A 20,440-nucleotide genomic window follows, 5' to 3' on the forward strand; every position below is an offset into this window, starting at 1 on the left:
ATACATTTTAGAAGTAGAATCAATAAGACTGGCAATGGATAACACATGGAGGATGAAAGAGAAATAATTCATTCAAGAAGCCTTTATTAAACACTTTGTGCCAAGCACTGTGCTTAGTAATGAGGATACAAAGAAAATCAAAAACAATACCTGCCTCAAAGAAGAGAGTCTGGATGATTAGAAAGGTGGTAATTGTGTTAAGCAACCTAGGAAAGTTGAAGGTAGGTTTGGGGGAGAAATATAAATTCCACTTTTCATATGTTGAATGTGGGATACCTATAGAACATGTTGGTGAAAATGTATAGTAGACAGATGGTAATGTGGAACTGGTGCACAAGAGAGACAGATGAACTGGCTATATAGATTTGAGAGTCATCTGTATGGAGATGACAGGTGAACTGAGGAGATTATAAAGTGTGGTCACAGTGCAGAAAGAAGAGAAGCAAGCTTAGTACAGTCTGTTGTACAATGACTACTTAGTGATTACAAATTATCTAGCAAAGGAAACTGACAAGGAATGGTCAGAAAGGAAGGAGAGAGGGGGGGAAGCTAGGTGATTCAGTGGATAAAGCACTGGCCCTGGATTCAGAACGACCTGAGTTCAAATGTGGCCTCAGACACTTGACACTTACTAGCTGTGTGACCCTGGGCAAGTGGCTTAACCCTACTTGCCCGGGGCGGGGGGGGGGGCGCATGAAGAAAAGAAGGAAACAGTATCATAGAAAATGGGAAGAGAAATAGATTGTTCAAGTGCCTGGGATGACATGATGTAAGAAGCTGCAGAGAAGTCAAGTAGAATGGGAACTGAGAAAAGGCTTTTGGATTGAGCATTTAAGAGATAATTGGCAAACCTTAGAAAGACCAGTTTCAGTTAAATAGCCAGGAATTGAAAAGTGAGTACAAATTGAGGAAATGAAGACAAGAAGAGATGAGTCTTGGAGTTTGGCTAGGAAAGAAGCAAAATAGTTTGGTAGCTCAACTGTAAGACAGATGAAGTGAGGACCTCAATGCCAGGGAAAGGAATTTGGACTTTTGTCATATAGGCAGTGGAGAAACAAGAGGACTTTGGAGAATGAGACTGGAATAAATCAGGGTTGTGCTTTTTAATCTGGCAGTATAGAATAGGATAAATTGAGTGAGGAGAGACAAGAGGCAGAAAGATCAGTTATACGGGTGTATATGGGAGTAATCCAAATGAGAGAAAATAAAGACCTGTACAAATTAGATGATAGTGGGAATGGAAAGGAAGTGATAATTGTAAGAAGTATTTTGGAGTTAAAATTAGTAGGACTTTGAAACTAAGTAGATGTGAGGTGATGAGGGAAGAATTAAAGGTGTTTATGCGATTATAAGAATGGGAGATGGAGGTTCTATTTTTAGAAATAGAATCAACAGAAAGGATGGATTATTTTCAGAAAGGTAAAGAATTCAGCAATTCAAAAATATTTATAGCTTACTAGTGCTAGATGGAATATAAAGTGTACATGGTCCTGTGGAATTTGCATTATACTGGTGGTAATCAATCATATTTCTACTAATTTTAAGATAATATAATATGTTCTATGTGCATAAAAGAAGTAGGTAAAGTAATAAGTGAGTTTAAAAGGTAGAGCAGGTCATTACTCACTTAGGAAAGGCTTCCTGAAGGAATTGACCTTTTAGTTGGGTTTTAAAGGATTTTTAAGAATTCACTGGGGTTTGGGTGCTTAGAAAATGTTATGAGCATATAATTTCCAGCTATATATAGGGGATAGAGAGCTGTCTTTTTTTAGGTGGAACAGAGAGTATATAGAGGGGAATAGTATCAGATAGGACTGAACAGGCAGAATGGTGGAAGCCATTAAAGGAATTTTGAAATTTCATTGTTAAGGAAACTTTGAAAGGTTTTAAAAAGATCATTATGTGCCCATATTGATAAGGAATATCACAGTCTGGCAGTGGTTTGAATGGTGGTTTGGAGGCAAAAGAGTAAACATGACAATTTAGTCTATTATTGCTGTAGTCCAGGTGAATCCTAAATAGGGATTATGCTAGAGTGGTAGCAGGGTCAAGATTATAATTTCACAGGATTTGGTAACTGATTGTCTATGAGAAATAAAATAGAAAAAGGAGTCAAACACAATATAAGAATTTGAATGAGGTATAATGGGTAAATGGTGTTGCCACTGATTAAAATGTAAAAAGAAAGAGCAGGTTTGCATAAAATTATATTAAGGTCAGTTTGGGATATGCTTTTTGAGGAGGAAGTTTGACATCATGGTATAGATGTCTTATAGATAGTTAGAGATACATATATGAGTCTGGAACTTGGGAAAGAGATCAGGATTAGAGGTCCAGACTTCAGAATCATTTGAATAGAGATTATTTGTAGAAGTTGTGAGAGTGAGATTCCTTAGAAAGTGTGGTTAAAGAAAAGGGTAGACTGCATACCTCCAGGGAACACTTTCCTTTTAGGGAGAAGGAGCATCTAGATGCTACAGTAGATAGAGTGCTGGGCCTGAAGTCTGGAAGACTCGTCTTCCTGAGTTAAAATCCAGCCTCAGACACTTACAAAGCTGTGTGACCCTTGGTTCTCAAGGCACTTAACTCTGCCTCCATTTTCTCAGCTGTAAAATGAGCTGGAGAAGGAAATGGCAAAACCATTCCAGTATCTTTGTCAAGAAAACCCCAAATGAGGTCACAAGGAGTCAGATGCAACTGAAATGACTCAACAACAACAAGGGAATGAGGAGATAGAATGAGTGGTGAGAGAGATAGGGGGGAAAAAAACCCAGAATTTTACTATTCTCAGAAGTCTGTGGAAAAGACAAGAACCAAAATTTGGGGGTCGGCAGCAGTGTGAAGTCTTGCAGAGAAGTGAAGGAGAATGAAGACGGAAAAAAAAGCTCAATGTATGTAGAGATTCAGGAGGTCATTGGTAATTTGTACAAACAAATTTAGGAAGATTGTTAGTCTAGAAGCTAAGCTAGTTCAGGAGGAGAATAGGATTTTTTTAGAAAGTAAAAGAGTAACTAGGCAACATGTCTTCTGAGACAGAAAGGATGGAGAAGGGGGGAAAAAGAGGGTGTGATGAAGCTCAGATTTGAAGAGGGGAACTGTGGGACCTCCTAGAAAAAGCTTCACAGAAAGTTACTGAGGTGTGTTAGGATTGTGTTGAATTTGAGTTATTGGTTGGCAAATGTCTCCCAGGAAGCCAATGCAGGTGCAAGGTTTGGGAGAAGGGGATGAGAACAGAGGCAAAACTTTGGCCGTTAGCTAGATGTGTATGATTGTTGAAGATGTGGTAATGGATGAAACTGCCAAGGAGAAGAGAGTACGAGAAAGAGTAGAGAACCAAGGGCCATAACTTTGGAAGTGTGTGTGTGTGTGTGTGTGTGTGTGTGTGTGTGTGTGTGTGTGTGTGTACAGAGTTTACCTTGACAGAAAAGGAAACCAGCAAAGGAGTTAGAGAAGGAACAGAGAGGTGGAAGGAAAAAGAGGCACTGACATTGTCTATAGCTGTTTTGGGAAAAGATAATGGAAAGGGTCTAGTAGTTTGTATTTCTGAGGTTACAACTGGTCATTACTGATTCACTCTAACAGACGTAATCAGATTTCAAAATAGCCAGATGGTTTTCTTAGCATTGAAACTCCTGTAGTATTTATGGGTTGGCTTTTTGTTTTTTTGGCACGTTCTCTTTTATCATACATTGCTTTTATGCAGGGATGTGCTGTAGGAATGGAAGAAATCACTCGATGTATTGAAGCAGGTGAAAGAAGTATGTATTTAGAATATATGTGTGTGTGTCTGTGTATTTACATGTATATATGTGTGTATATATCATGCATACACATATATATATAATTTAAATAGCATATGGAAAATAATCATAGCTTTGCTAGTGTTACCTTTGCAAAGTGCCTTAGTGGTTTGTGAGATTTTGATTCCAAAAAGTTTCTTAGGAATATGGAAGAAAATGAGAATCTGATTATTTATCATGACAAAATTGTAATAAAATATTTATGACACAAATTGTTCTCAGATGGAATCACCACACCACGTATTTTTATCAATCAGTACACTTTTTAAAAGTACCCCCCACCCCCACCCCACCCCACCCCCCAAAAAAGTACCTACTAAGTGCCACCAGGTTTGGGGCATACAAAGACAAAACTAAAGCAGTTCTTGTTCCTGCTCCTAAGGAGCATGTAGTCTAGGGAGGAGAGACTGTGTATGTACATAGACATATACAAAATGAATACAATATAATTTTAGGGAGAAAGGCACTATGAATTAGAAGCATCAGGAAAAGCTTCTTGTAAATGTGGAAATTGAACTGAGAGTTGTTCTAGTTGTAACAATACTCTGGGCTCACTCTTCCTGAGCAAAGACCAGCTATGCCTCCTACCTCAGAGCTTTAAGTACCCCTGACAGGTTGGCCCCATCAGAACAAGAACCCATTCTGAGTGTTACCCTCACTGGGTTTTGTTTGTTTGTTTTAGTGAGGCAATTGGGGTTAAGTGACTTGCCCAGGGTCACACAGCCAGCAAGTGTTAAGTGTCTGAGGCCGGATTTGAACTCAGGTTCTCCTGACTCCAGGGCCAGTGCTCTATCCACTGTGCCACCTAGCTGCCCCTACCCTCACTGCTAACCACTAGTGATTAGCATCCCAGTTCCATTTAACTAATTAGCATTAATGAGTTCATAAAAAAAATATATACTATGAAAACATAGTAAGAACAATTAAACGTTTTCTCCCAGTATCTGGAAGCACACTCTCCTCTATATCAACTCAGTTCCTGGGGAGAGTAGATCTGACATTAATGTAGTTTTTATAGGACATTAACAGTTTCTACCCAGCATTCATCCCACCAGAATCACTTCCAAATGTGCCATGGCCTATGAATCAGATGAATCTTTTATCTCTGCTACTTCGGGGCTGAGGAGGTCACTGAAGACTTGTTTCCTCGCTGTCTGGCTTCCAGGAGTTGCTGACATGGAATCCACTGCCAACTTTCAGTGGCTCTCCTGGTCTTTCATATCTTGTAACCATCTCCAACCTCCATTAGCTAAAAACAGAGATAAATGCATAGAACAAAGGCCTGAATTTATGGACCCATGTCAGTCTGAAGAGAGGACTCAAGGCCTCTATTTTCACAGCATTGCCTCTTTTGTCTGAACAACAGAAAAGATCCAGACCAAGAGCTAGATCCTGACTAACTATAGCCACTTATTCCAGTTCTGGTCCCATAACAGATCAAGAAGACTTCTCTTCACAATTTCACTTGTGGTGAGTGCACCAGACCCAATTATAAAAGTCCATGTGAGTATTTCATTAGCTGAGTACTTTACCGAATGCTTATCAGGATTGGGGACATTAGACATTCTCCTCTTACAAAGAACCACAATATGAGATTGTGATGTTATACAATTCAACCCTGTCATTTTTCAGATGATGAGACCAAAGTTATTTGTGCAAGGTCACATAGCAAGTAAAAGTGGGACAAGAAACTTGCTTTCCTTAATACCATTCTTTACACTAAAGAAATTATAATTTACTTTGGAGTATTTTTCATATGCTTTATAATATGTTTTTCTTTGATAGACTTGTGTCCCCTTATAACTATTATGTGGTTCTTAGAACCTTAGAGTTATTTTAATACTTGCCTGGTAGTTCAATGCTCAGCTGTATTTGGGGAGGATTCTGATTTGGTGAATGAGGATAAACTTAGGGCAAAGCTTTTATTTCCCTTTCCCTTTTCCTTTTTGGTATGGGAGAAAGGATAATGACTGGCACATCTGTTATCATTCATTTGTATTACTTGTGAGAATAGAATGCCAATTTATTTCATAAAATGGCACACAACACATAAGCTGAGTTTTTAAAAAACAACTTATTTACAGAAAAGTGATGGGGATGAAAAGTTCATGCTTGTCAGTGATTTGAATACTAGCTTTGATCCTACCATTTTGTCTATATCATAGCACAGTACCACGGGAGCTGGTTTGCTTATGTCAGCTGCCCCAGTGCTGACAGGTCAAAGTGGTTCCCCAAAGATACATCCATACTACCAAGGTATGAGACATGTAGCTCCTGAGGTCCTACTGATGTGCTTCTCATTTAAACTAATTAGCAAAGATGCCATTAACTTTTAATTTTGGAACATTTATTAACAGAAGACATAGGAATGATGATAATAATAATGTAACACAATTGTCCACCCATAAATATATAGTATTCCTGGGGAAGAGAAGTTACAACCTTGTAGAAACCTATCACTGGAGGTACATGAATGTGCCAGGGCAAATCACAATTCTGGACTAAAGGCCATGCAAGATATGCTTGGTCTCATTAGAGAACAAGCTTGTGCTACTCCTTAATTTCTGGATGGAATTGTCTCTCTTCTGAGTGTTTTTGCCTTCCCAGTGGACAAAGATCCTTCTCTGTTACTCTCAGCTGTTGATACAATGTTAAGCTCTTTTAACAAATAGCAACCTTAAACTTGAAATCTGCAGAGCTTCACAGGCCTGTTCCTTTGAGCACTGAAGTAGCATTACAGTCTTTCAGTGAAGAGGTCTTAACCTTAAAGTCCGGAACTTGCCATTCTCAATCAATAGATTCAAGTTTACTCTCTGGGCTGTGAGAATATTTTCCTCTTGAGTCACAGAAAGCAGTAAAGGGCAACAGAGGCAAGCCAATGAGGAGTGTCCCCCAGTCAGCTATTCAGAGAGGTAAATGAATCAGTCAAGGATTCTGCTTTCTTCAGTCAGCATCCGGTATCAGAACTTTCATCCAGTCAGATCATTTCCACCCATCGACTCTTGAGCCTGGCTTTCCCCGAGTCAGGTGCTCTCAGCTGGGCTTAAATCAAAGCAGCTTCTCTTATATTCCTCTCTGTTCCATTTGTCTGCTTCTGTCAGCTTCTCTTCCCTGTAGGCTTCTAGCTTGATCTTCTTCTGGCTCCACAGCATCCAAAAGTATTCTGCTCTCATTCTGTGACTTCTCTGATTAAATCAGGGCCTCCTGTGCATAGTAGTTCATCTCGATCGTAGTTTGAGAAATCCCGAATCCACGTTTTGTCAGATGACACCAATAATTACTATATAATTATCTAATAATTCCAGAAGGCTTTTTTCTTAAATTTGGAGTTTCCCAGAAGTAAACTTCAAAGTCTTAAAAAGTTGCATTTGTAAACTAACTTCTGAGAAACAGTATAGTACAGCCATCTTTATCATTGATTACTACATTTGACTCTGAGGCCATGCTTATACTAAGGCCCTCTTTGAACTGTTTGTCTATCTAGCATTTTTATCTGAGCACTGTTTTTCTCTCAGAATTGTCCATATTTCTTTTCAAGCTGCTTTGCTCTATGTTTCTCAAACAAGCATCCTTTTTTCTGCCCTTTACAGTAAATAAAATATCCGCAATAGAAAGAGGCAGTGCATTATATCATATTTTGTAACTAAGGCAGTATTTCTATTATTAGGAAGAGTGTTTCTAAATAACAATTACTAAAAGCAATAGATTTAGGGTGTGTGGGGGTGTTGGTATATGTGTGTATGTGTAGTTAGGAAGCTTCCCTGAGAACTTGCTTATGGTAACACATCTGCTTGCAGCTGTGATACTAGCTTTTCTAAATCTCTGATGAAGTTTATACCACCCAAGAAAAAAAATATTTAGAAGAAAAAATGAAGTGATCCTGTGGAAAGGGTCAAGGGAAGCAGATGGACAGTCAGAGTCTCAACTGGCAACCTGTAGTGTCAGGAGAAAATAAGACCTTCAGCACATTGGGTGGAATCCCTGTGGTAAACTTTTGGAAGGACATGGACAAGAATCTCACATGATAGGCATGCACGAACGGGTTGTACAGATCCATTTGAATATTTGAGAGGATCATAGGGTCATAAATTTAGACTTGAGTTTTAACTCCCTCTTACAGTGGGGCCCTACTTCCAAGATACACAGTCCCAAACTTCAGAGAGTTCCAGGTGTTTTGGTTTGAGGGAGGGCAGGTTTTTCTCTAGTCTGGCTTATTCTCTGGTCTGAAGATAACCTCAAACCAATTTGCTAATTAACCAGTCAGCAAAACTTTTTGTGCTATGGTCCTTAGCTCTGCAAAGCCTGCGCTCCTCCCCCACCTGGACTTCCTGCTACTCACGATTTCTTCTTGGGAGGTAAGATAGCCGAATTCCTCCTTAGGTCCCACAGACACCCCTGTATCTCTTCTCACCCCCCCCCCCCACCAGCTGTTGAGCCCTCTCACCCAACCATAAACTTAGTTCCAGAAGATGCTGGTGCTGCAGCTGATTTGGAGGCTCTTAGGTAAGTTTCTCTGGTGAAGCATACCTGGTTTCTGTATTGGTGGGATCACAGGGTTGGATTCTGCTTACAGCCCAGTAAGGTCCCCTGTAAGCTGTCTTTGGTTGGAAAGTAATCTCAGCCCATTTTTTTGTGGGTTTTGCTGCTCCAGGGGTTGTTTTATTGCTGTTTTGGGGGGTAATTGTTTCAGGAGCTCTGTGTGTTTAATGCCTTTCCTCGGCTCATAAATTTAAGATGGAAAGCACTTCAAAAATCATTGAGTCAAACTACCTCATTTTACAAATGAAATTGAAACTCAAGGAAATGTCATACATGAGAACAAATGTAGTAAATGGCAAAGCTGGAATTCAAACTCAAATCCAGTTTATTTCCAATGTACTGTGCTTACTTTTTAACTACTACTCTGTGGAAATGCTTTTCATAATTCATGGGGGAAAAAAACCTAAAATTATATGCCTCTACAGTATTTCTCATTCTGTTCCCTCTATTCATATAGTGATAATATCACTTTATTTCAGGTGTAAGATATAATGGGCTTTTTGTCACTGCCCAAAGGCCCCAACAAGAGGAGATTCATCTAGACTGATTGAATTAAGTGAGACTGACTGAGAGTGATTGACTTTGCTGATTAGCCTATTTAAAGTTAATTAAATTAAAACTATACCTGCCTGACTCCAAGAGGGAGTGTTCTCAGAGGCTGTGGACTACGATAGCAACATGAGACCACCCTCAACCAATCAGCCTGGAGGACCTCTCCTTCTGAGGGAGGGGAACAGGAAGTAGGAAGTGAGGCCAACTCCCTGACTTTGGCCTCTTTCATTCTGGAACCTTGAATTGGTGACTGAGGGAAGAAAAGTCCATTCTGAGCCCTAGGGTAGAAAAGTTTTCTTTCTCGATTTTCTGAACTCCATGTGTTTTCTTTTTACTAACCCCTAATATACTTTAATAAATGCTTAATGCCTAAACTGTTGCTGAAGCTTCTAACTTATAAGTAAATCCTAGCTAGTTTCCCTCCTATACTGGGGGCAGAAAAAGACAGCCACACACATTAGATTTTAAATATCACACAGGTAATTGTCATCTTTTATCTAGACTATTGAAATTGCCTGTCAATTGGTCTTCTTGCCCCTGGTCTTTCTCTTCACTAGTCTGTACCCCATACAGTTGTCAGAGTGTTCTGCCCAGATAATTTCCCTGTTCTTACTCTTCGGGTCCGCCGTGGAGAGTTGTGGGAAGGTGGTGGAGTAATGGTGCTGGCATAACATCCGAGGGCTGTGGGACTCTTCTGAATATTGAAGATGACAACAGTGGCAAGGCCCACATTTGAGCCTGCAAGAGGTGGAAGAGGAAAAGAGGAAGGTAATTTGAGTCAACTTTCCAAACAATATTCAAGCAGAGATCTACCTTCTCACACAAAGATTAAATATAGACAAACTACTCAGGATGCTCCTGAAGAGGCTTGCAACAGTGATTTCAGGTGAGAATTAGGAGAGAGAGAGAGAGAGAGAGAGAGAGAGAGAGAGAGAGAGAGAGAGAGATATGGAGATGCTGCGAGAGGAAAAAACAGAGATTGTCCAACTAGAGAACATACAACTTCATCTTCCGTGTCTAAGAAACCTCGGTTAGTTCAGATTCCTGCAGCCAACCTTGATGCAGATGATCCCCTAACAGATGAAGACGATGAAGATGAGGATTTTGAGGAAGAAAGTAATGATGATGACACTGCAGTCCTACTGACAGAACTAGAAAAAATGAAACAGCAACAACAACAAAAGGCTGAAGAAGAAAGAATTTGGATGGAAAATATCCTCAGTAGAAACCCTCTCCTTAATCTCACTATTCCCTCTAAGCCTCAGGCCAACTTCAAAGTAAAGAGAAGGTGGGATGATGATGTTGTCTTTAAGAACCTCGTCAAAGGAGTAGATGAGCTGAAAAAAGGACAAAAGATTTGTAAATTGATACCCTATGATCAGAATTTCACTAAAACTTCATGGAGAAACATATCAAGTAGTACAGTTTTATGTGCTTAATTATTAAAAAGGGGCTCATTCAGACTCTAAGAGTAATTCTGGCTTTAGTTTGGTCAGGATTTTCTTCCCATGCTTTTAATAAAGGCTTATAGATTTCCTGTATTTAAAATTCTAAAGTACCTTTTTTTGGGGGGGGTGGTCAATAATACTTTATTTTGTAATGGCGTTCTAGATCTAGAAATAGGTTTAACACTTCTTCCTACATTGTCGATTTATCATTCAGTAAAACAGTTTGTGTTCTGTGGGGGGAAAAAATAATTCCCCTGTTCTGTAAGTCCTATTAGCCTCCTATTACTTCTCAGATCAAGTACAAACTCCTTTGTCAGACATTTAAAGTGAGTGCTTCACAGTCTGGCTCTAGCCTACATACGTAAGCTTATTATCACTCTCTGCTTTCCACCACATTCCAGTCAAGCTGGCATATCTGCTGGTCCCTATCCATGGTAGTTTTTTTTTCCTACCTTTGTGTCTTTGAACAGACTCTCCATTCTTACTTCAGAATTTAGTTCCCTCCTATATAAAAGGCCTTTTGTGATCTTCTTTTCCCATACCACCAAATGCTTTGTATGAAATTTATATGTATCTTGTATTTGTTTTTCTGTGTACAAGTTGTTCCATTCAAAAGAATATAAGTTTTTTGATGGAGGGGACCTTTTCAGTTTTGTGTTTGTATCCCTTCCACATGGCGCAGTGTCTTTCACTTAGTAAATGCTTAAAATTAATCTGATGAATTAGTCATATTGTTATTTCCATTTTTATAGGTATAATTCAAAATGCTTCTTGCAATTATTGACTATTTTGTGTATATTTTATCTCTGTAGGTTTATTATTAACTCACTAAGTGATTTTTACTTTCATATCCCTCTTAAGATCCTCTCAAATGCTTCACATTTTTCATTAATTGGTTGGCATTTTGTCTTGAAAGAACTAAAATCACGTCGCTTTAACTTCACGTAAGATAGAGGTTCTGGCAGTCAGAACTCTAGTTCCACCAACCAATTTATGAAGGTGTGATTTGAATGATTTTTAAGTTAAAATACATAATTTCCTGTCTATAGTGATCATTTTAAACTTTCTACTCAATTCATACAACTGTTATCTCCATTATCAAGAGTTTGTTTAGCATGTAGATCTATTGTATGGCTACTGTAATTATTAATCATGTTTTGGGAGTTCAGTCAGAATTTTATTGTTTTTGGTCATTCTGAAGACAAAGAATCAACTACAGTATATTTTTCAGAGTTAGTCATAGAGTTTAAAAAAAAAAAGAAGAGCCTTAGCTTTTACCTTTTCCCCAGTGAGCACTAGGAATCTATTTTCTAAGTAATTAACAAGCTAATTAGAGACTCTTCAACATTCCAAATGACTTAGAGTAAAAAGGTGTACAAAACAAGTTCATGAATATGGCAATCATAGATGATTTTATTTAGAGTTCTGTGTTCAGTTGGTTCAATCTGTTGTTGTTGTTTGTCTCACAGAGGACCATGATATTGTAGTGAATTGGATTTAAGGGCTGTGCAGAGTCACCAGCCTAACTCTCTACTCTGGAGCCATCTAGACACAGTGGCAAGATGTAGATCAGGATGACTGGAGATGGCCCTGGATGCAATGGGAGACCTCGGACTTTTTAAGCTAAGATCTTTCCCAGGTCTCAGGGTTCTGTGTTCCAATTATAATTTATGTACATTTGATCAGATGGGAAAATATCAGGGTATTTCTAGAACTTTGCATTCGACACCCAAAGAGTATGCTTGAGTACACTTGGAGGCATAGCTGAAGAAGAGTGAACTTTTAACACTTATAACCACTATTGAAGATGTTACAGGAATGATTTTCAGCTTCTCTTTTTTGGTAATTTAAAATATCTATTAGAAATTTTGAAGATTTGCAAATAAAAATACAAAAACCAATCTTTTGCATTACTTATTTTCTTAATAAATAACATTTTCCCCCTCTGTTCATATTTTTTCCAATTTGGTTGAGGGTAGTAATCTTTCCTCTTGCACTATCATATAGAGTAAATGTATCTTTAAGCTATAAAGAGCCCCTCCCCTTTTTTTCTTTTTTTGTGTGTGAGGCAATTGGGGTTAAGTGACTTGGCCAGGGTCACACAGCTAGTAAGTGTCAAGTGTCTGATGCCGGATTTGAACTCAGGCCCTCCTGACTCCAGGGCTGGTGCTCTATCCACTGTACCACCTAGCTTCCCCTATAAAGAGTCTTTACTGCTTTACCAAGTATGTTTTTAAATTCTTCTGATTTAAAATCAATTATAATTTTTTTCAGTTTAAAGTGGTAGAACTTATTTATAGTATAGCAAATTGCATTTAAATTTTTTATGCATTAATTTCCTTTCCCTTTTCTGCCCTCCACCCTCTACCATTTACAAAATGGGAAAACCCATGACAAAAGTCATAAAATAAATATGGGCATTATGATTGCCAAAGAGATATTTGGGAGATTGTATCTCTTGTTATCTTTTGAGCATTGTATGATTTGAGAAAGGACAACAGATTTAGGGCCCAAGATATAACCCATAGTTCAAAACTACTATTTCTACAAAATATCCATTTGAGCTCAGAATTTCAGGTCTCATCTAAGGCTCTTGAAATTTCCTCATAGCTTCCCTAAGGGCCGAATTTAATTCCCAAAGCAGTTTTAATTCCTAAGCAATTCAGTAATACCTCTCTTTCTTATCTCTAGGATGAGATACTCATAGCTTTATAGATATAAAATACCTCAGATTTATCTAATCCAGTCCCTTCATTTTACACAAAATTGTGGCCAAGAAAAGTCAAACGCTTGGTCAGCATCAAACCGAATATCAAGCAATAGATCTAGAATTTGAACTCTAAATGCAGCATTCTTCCCACTCTCCTCTCCTCACTAAAGTTGTGCTTTTAAAAAACAAAGTTTAAAGTTAGATGAGTTTACAACTGATTATTGCTTTGCAAAATGTAAATCAGAATATGAATGGTTGATAAAAGCTATTTTCTGGAATTAGCTGGAGAAATATTACAATGGATTATTTTTAAACTGTAGGAATACTTTTATTAGTCATAAAGATAATAATTTAAATTTTCACTGTTTTGAATGAGTAATAGTATTGAAACTGTATAGGATAGTCATGTTTATTTATTTCACCTTAGGTTGAATTCGAGCTATTCCACTTCACCTTGGGTCCTTCTGTGGTTCCAAGGGGTGTGTTAATCAGCATTATTTCACAGACTGTTGTGCCTTATTGCTTAATTAATTAGTTGTCTTTAGGATACTCAAATCCTAGCTCAGTCAGTATTATGATAATGAATTTAGTCATTGAAATTAATGAGACTTGTATTAAACATATTGTATAATTCTCTGGATAGTGTCTATTAAGCATTACAAAAGATTTGCAAAAAGAAAATCAATTTAGACTAGAACCTTCAATAATTCTGAATTTGAAGAAATACAAATATGCATTTGTTATGAAATGCACTGCATTGTACTACACTTAAAATTGTCACATTAAGCATTCTGATTTATGATTAAATAAACAGATTTGCAAAGCAAACCCAGTGGTTGGCTTATCATTTATTTGCATGAAGAGTTAGACATGACTGAAATGACTGAACAATAACAATGGTTTATTACATTCACTTCAGAACAAACAGAATACCCAAGAAATGGAAAAGAAGGTAATGAACACTTATTAATAAAGTACCTACTATTTTCCAGGCACTGTGCTACATGCTTTTTATGAATATCTCATTTGATCCTCGCAACTACCTTGTGATGTAGATGCTATTATTCCCATTTTATAATTGAGGACCTACTTAAAATCCTGCTTGAAGAAACTTTAAAATTCTAATGAAAAAATCTGGTCACCTGTCCCAGGTGAACTTATTTTTTTTTCTTTTGCACTTAGTATATTTTTGGGTGTCAGGTCTGTGATGATTCCAATATAGATATTTTAAAATCAGAACTTGTACCCTAATTTTCATTATATAGAAACATTTGTGAATTTGTTTTAGCATTTAACATGTGTATATCATACAGAATTTAGTTTATGTCTATTCCTGAAATGCTGTTTAGATATATAGTTCATTTTTATTTGAACTCATATTGCTTTGTGTGTATGTGTTTATTTATTTGATCTAGACCTCTGATTTCATAGGTATGGGTAGAATCTTGTAGAGGAATTTCCTCTACCAGTTTATATGTTTATTTTCATAGCAATTCTGTATAACTTATATGTTCTTAGAGAATTGCAAAGGGCATTGAAAAATTAATTGCCTCAGACTGTAGCTTTCTAACCACTGCTAAGTACTGCCTCTTTATTCATAGTGTATGTTAAATAAATATTTAATATGTAATTTTCAATCTTTCTCAATTACTTTCAAACTATCTGGTTTAAGTGGATTTTTCCAATTATTTTGCATGCTTTTAGTTACATTCATTATTTTTACATTTATAGCATATTCTATGGGAAAGAAAGTCTCTCTGTCATTGGCTATTTGTGTGGAGTCTTAAGTCATTTGGGTTTTTTTTTGTTTGTTATTTATTTTTTTTTTTAGTGAGGCAATTGGGGTTAAGTGACTTGCCCAGGGTCACACAGCTAGTAAGTGTTAAGTGTCTGAGACCGAATTTGAGCCCAGCTACTCCTGACTCCAGGGCTGGTGCTCTATCCACTGCGCCACCTAGCTGCCTCAGTCTTAAGTCATTTGACATCAGCCAGATGTAGTGGCATATTCTGTAATCCTTACAACTGTGGGAGGTTGAGGCTGGTGGAATGCTTAAGTTTGAGATATCTCAGCAGCAATAGGACTGATCCATACTAAGTTCTGCCACAAATATGGTGAGCACCCAAGACTATCAGTCTTGCCTAACTAGGGGGTGAACCAGTCTAGGTAAGAAAAATGGAGTTAAGTTAAAGCTTAAATACAGGTTAGCATTGGGATCCAACCTGTGAGGGGCTGCTGGGCTTCCAGCATGAGTGAGAAAGGGAGATGCAGTTTTCACACCTGTATCTCCCCCTCTCCCAAAAGGGTCATTTTACTTCACCCTATCTAGGTGTTCTCATCTGGAATGGAATGGTTCTCTCTGTCTCAGGGGCTTATTCTATGCCCCTTTCAGCTTACTTGAAAAATTATCTTAAACTTAGTGGCTTTAGGCTTTTAAAAAATTAAGAATATAACTATTAACATAATTGAAGACAAAAATTAACCAGTTTTAGCACAGACATTTAAATAGGATGCACAGGGGACAGCTAGGTGGCACAGTGGATAAAGCACTGGCCCTGGATTCAGGAGGACCTGAGTTCAAATCCGGCCTCAGACACTTCACACTTACTAGCTGTGTGACCCTGGGCAAGTCACTTAACCCTCATTGCCCCACAAAACAAAAACAAAGCAAAAAGCAAATAGGATGCACAACTAAAGAAAGCTTTCAACAAATACAGTCATCTTGGTACAAATAGATAACTTCTTTACCAGTCATTAATTCCTAATTTAAACCTGGTTTTCTCCCTGTTCTTGAACAGAATGCTTTTTTCCAGTTTATACTAAAACTCTTAATTGTGTGTAAAAGCTGTCATGGGTTTTATAAAGAGTTTCAGGATTCTTCAGTATCTGAGCATCAGAAGTCTTTGCAGGCAACTTTTCTTCATGGTCATTCTTTCCAGTATTATAAGACTATTTAAAGGAAGGGCATGACCCATTCACATTTTTTATCGAGCCCTTTTCTATCTTCCACAGGTAGACAAAACAAAAAGAACGCTCAGAGTATGGGTCTTTTTTTCCATCAGAAGGTTTCTCTTCACATAAAAACTACTTCTTTCCTTTCGTTCCTTTTTTTTCCCCAGAGAAATTGCTTTAAACTTCTTCTAAGATTTCCTGATTGTCTTGTAACATTACCTTGAATTATTTCTATAGCAACTATTATTCACAGAGTCAGACATCTCTCCTCTTGAGTTTGAAAAGGGACCGCCTTCTTTTTCCAGATACAAATGCATGCTAACTATAACATAATTTTTCTATACTGTATTTATGTAGCACTCATCCTAGAAATACTTATTGAATATTGATTAATGATAATAGCTGACATTGTATATGGAAGTTTACATTGATTATCTCACTTGATCTCAGCTCGATGCATAGTGTCTTCTATGTTGCAGTCAATTTACCCTCACAAGGACAATAAGAGTAAACGGAAGTCTTTCCTTCTCTCATTTCTCCTTGGCACTACCCACCAAGAGGATCGCTGTTTCTTTGTTGGCAACGTGCTTACCCTTAGATATCTCATGAAGCCTAAATTAGTTAAGTGAACCAAAAGGTTCATCTGATGTCTGTCAGACTGAAGTATTCAGATCATATGAAAGTGGTTGAAGTGGTTGTCAACCAAGAGATATTGGGGTGAAGATGATTTCAGGGGCCAGATTTTGATGCCCAGTGCTTGTTATAGAAGCAATAAGAAGACAAAATACATTACCTAGTAGATTCAGGAAATTTGGTGCTTGGTATCAGAGAGCTAGAAGTGTTCTTTTTCTGTTGTTGTTTTCTGTTGTTGTTGGTTAATTTTTGTCTTCAATTATGTTAATAGTTATATTCTTAATTTTTTAAAAGTATTTTTTTTCAGTTACATGTAGATAGTTTTCAGAATTTGTTTTTATAAGATTTGAGTTCCAAATTTTTCTCCCTTCCTCCCTTCCCTCCCCAAGACAGAAAGCAATTTGAAATAGGTCATATATGTACAATCACATCAAACATATTTCTGTATTAGTCATGTTGTGAAAGAAGAATCAGAAAAAAAGGAAAACCCCTAAAAAAGAAAAACAAACAAAAAAAAATAAAAACTTAATGGCTCAATCAGCATTCAGATTTAACAGTTCTTTTTTTTTGGATGTGGAAAGCATTTTCTGTCACCAGTCTTTTAAGTCTATCACAGTTGATCATCATACAATGTTGCTGTTACTGTGCACAGTGTTCTACCAGATCTGCTCACTGGATGTGCTCTTAATGCACAGCAAATCTTACTATGTTAAAATTGCTCACAGTGTTTTCTCTAAGAATTCTAAAGTTACTGTTGAGAGATTAGCTGGCCATCAAGATCACCAATTTATGAAACAAGTTTGAGGTACTATATCATATACCTATTAGATTGCCTAGTAGGACATAAAGAGAGAATGCCAAATGTTGGAGGCGATGTGGGGAAAATCAGACGTTAATGCACTGTTGGAGTTGTGAACTGATTCAACCATTCTTTAGAGCAATTTGGAATTATGTCCAAAGGGCTATAAAACTGCATACATACCCTTTGACCTAGCAGTGCTACTGTGAGGTCTGTATCCAAAAAGAGATTTTTAAAAAGGGAAAAGGACCTATATGTACAGAAATATTTATAGTAGCTCTTTTATATCAGGGATTTGGAAATTGCAGGAATGCCCACCAATTGGGGAATGGCTGAACAAATTGTGCCATGTGATTGTGATGGAATACTATTGTGCTATAAGAAATAATGAGCATGATGCTCTCAAAAAAAGACTTTCATGAATGAATGCAAAATGAAATGTACCATATACAAAGTAACAGCAGTATTGTAAGATGATCAGCTATGAATGACTTAGCTATGCTCAGGAATACAGTGATCCAAAACAACTTTGAAGGACTTATGATGAAAAATGCTACCCATCCCCAGACAAAGAACTGATGGTGTCTGAATACAGATTGAAGCATGCTTTATTTACTTGCTTTATTTTTTCTAGAGGGTTTTGTATTTTTTTGGTCTATGTTTTCTTTCACAACATGACTGACTAATATAGAAATGTATTTTATATGACTACACATGTATAACCTGTATTGAATTGCTTGCCTTCTCAATGAAGGGGTTGAGGAGGGAGGAAGGAAGAGAATTCAGAACTCAAAGTTTTAAAAACGATTGTTAAAAATAGTTTTCACATGTAATTGGGGAAAAATAAAATACTAAACAAATTTTTTTTTAAAGATCACCAGTTGGGGCAGCTAGATGGCGCAATGGTTAAAGCACTGGCCCTGGATTCAGGAGTACCTGAGTTCAAATCCGGCCTCAGACACCTGACACTTATTAGCTGTGTGACCCTGGGCAAGTCACTTAACCCCCATTGCCCCACCAAAAACAAACAAAAAAAACCCCCAAAAAACAAAAAAAAGAGCAATGTCAGTTGCTTAAAAAAAATAAAGATCACCAGTTTACATACTTGACTGAGGAACTAAAATGAGTAAAATGCTTTGCACATTTTTATTTGTACTAAGTAAAACCTCAGACTACCAGAGACAGAGAGAAAGTGTATGTATAAATGAGAGTAGTGATGTTGAAATCTAGGGCCTTTGATGGCAAGCCCAGTGTACTTTTTCACTATAGCACACTTGTCCTTTATATTTCTTATGAGATATATTAAAAGTACAAAAAGTGATTCTCTTCCTTCAGAGAACTTATGGGTAAAATGATGAATAGAAAGACCTAAACAAACAAAACCCAAGCTAATCCAAGTAGTAAATAGTAAATGTTGAATGAGTGTTGTAGGCAAAGCATATACATTCAGGGGAAGAAAATATGGTGAGCAAGGGTCTTAGAGACTTTGGGGAAGGAGGTGGTATTTGAACTAAGAATGGCAGGGTGGATGAACATTTGATGTGGGGGGAATAAAAAAAAGCAACCTCAAGGGGAAGGGAATATATAAAGCGTGTTCTGTGTTTAGTAAGTAGACCAGTCTAATTGGAATTGGGAGTGTGTATAAGGAAACAAAAAGAAATAAAGTTGGAATGGGGACAGTGGTTATTTCTTTATTCTCAGTTCCTATCATATTACTTTGTACACAGTAGGTACTTAATAAAGAGTTGTTGAATGAATGAATAAATGGATGAAAGGTAGATTCAGGCTAGATTGTCTTGGGCCATAAATAACAAAGGTAAGCAATTTGAATGAGATTTCAAAACAGATTGAAGTCATTTTACCATATTCAATTCCTCTCAAGATTATTTTCATCACATTATAGAACTCTTAAAGACCTCCCCTTATATCCCCCACAAAAAAATCTTTCAAAATAAAGAGGAATGAATTTATTATAATGGCATGAGGCAACTTTTTTGAGGAAATGTTGCTGTATCTCCTAAAATCATATCATGATGCTAACTTCCTACATATAAGTCCTGTGGAAATAGACGTTGCCTATTCATTGTGTCTATATAAAATCAAATGATCAAATGAAAAGAGAAGAAAAAAGTTTATAAGCTCTCTGAAGGCAAGGACTATATCTTAATTGGCTTTGCATCTCCTTCAAAACCTCACACATAATCAGGCATTCAATAAATCTTTGCTTAAGTGAATTGTGGGTACCAATTTTTAATTGGGGAGTGTTAGCTAAGCGGCTCGCCACAATATTGGGGCAAAGAAGGAGACCGGCAGCCTCCCTCAAAACAGAATAGGATTTATTTTAACAAGATGAACTTAAAAAAACAAAAAACAACATAAACAGGATCAGTAAGATCAAGGGAAAGGAAATAAAATGGGGAAAGGGAAATTATACAACCTGAAGAAATACCACCGCCCAGGAATCAGCTGAGAATACATGGTAGAGTTTCTGTTGCCTTCCAGCATCCAGGTAGAATGGCCAATTCTCCTCCCCCAATCCCAGAAACCCTGCAGCCAATTGGATGGCCACTCTGACAGTCACATGACTGCCCTCACTAGGCTTCCAATCATTATAATTTTGCCAGGCCCATGTAGGCGTTGGTGAATGGTGATGATGTGAGGTGCCAGCGCCATGGCAATGGCTATAACCAGTGGGTGGAGCACTGTGCGGTTTGCTGAGCCCCAGGCCAGTGTGAGCCGAGGCATAAAAACCTCAAATAACAATTCTTTACAGAATTTAATCAAATTGAATCAGATCATTATAACATTTTTATCTGACATCAAATCTTCAAATAATTGAGAACATCTGGATGATTAGCTGAATTTTTCATTTTAGTACAGTTATTTAATGTCATGTATATAGACAAAATAAAATGAATGAACTCTGCATATCAGTGAACAACTTATCTATAAAACAATTGATGTAAAAATCTACCACAGATATAACATAAAAAAATTTTAAATCATATT

The 20,440-nt window shown here is 37.3% G+C and overlaps 1 protein-coding gene and 1 pseudogene across 4 annotated transcripts in view; both read left to right on the forward strand.

Annotated features, from left to right (window-relative positions):
• The window catches only part of AKT3 (AKT serine/threonine kinase 3), a 388,701-nt gene that overhangs the window by 297,072 nt on the left and 71,189 nt on the right, over nt 1–20,440 (forward strand). The gene's annotated exons all lie outside the window — the stretch shown is intronic.
• Nucleotides 9,599–10,311, forward strand: LOC122754168 (annotated as a pseudogene).

The sequence above is a fragment of the Dromiciops gliroides genome, chromosome 4, assembly GCF_019393635.1.
Source record: "Dromiciops gliroides isolate mDroGli1 chromosome 4, mDroGli1.pri, whole genome shotgun sequence".
NCBI classification, from domain to species: domain Eukaryota; kingdom Metazoa; phylum Chordata; class Mammalia; order Microbiotheria; family Microbiotheriidae; genus Dromiciops; species Dromiciops gliroides.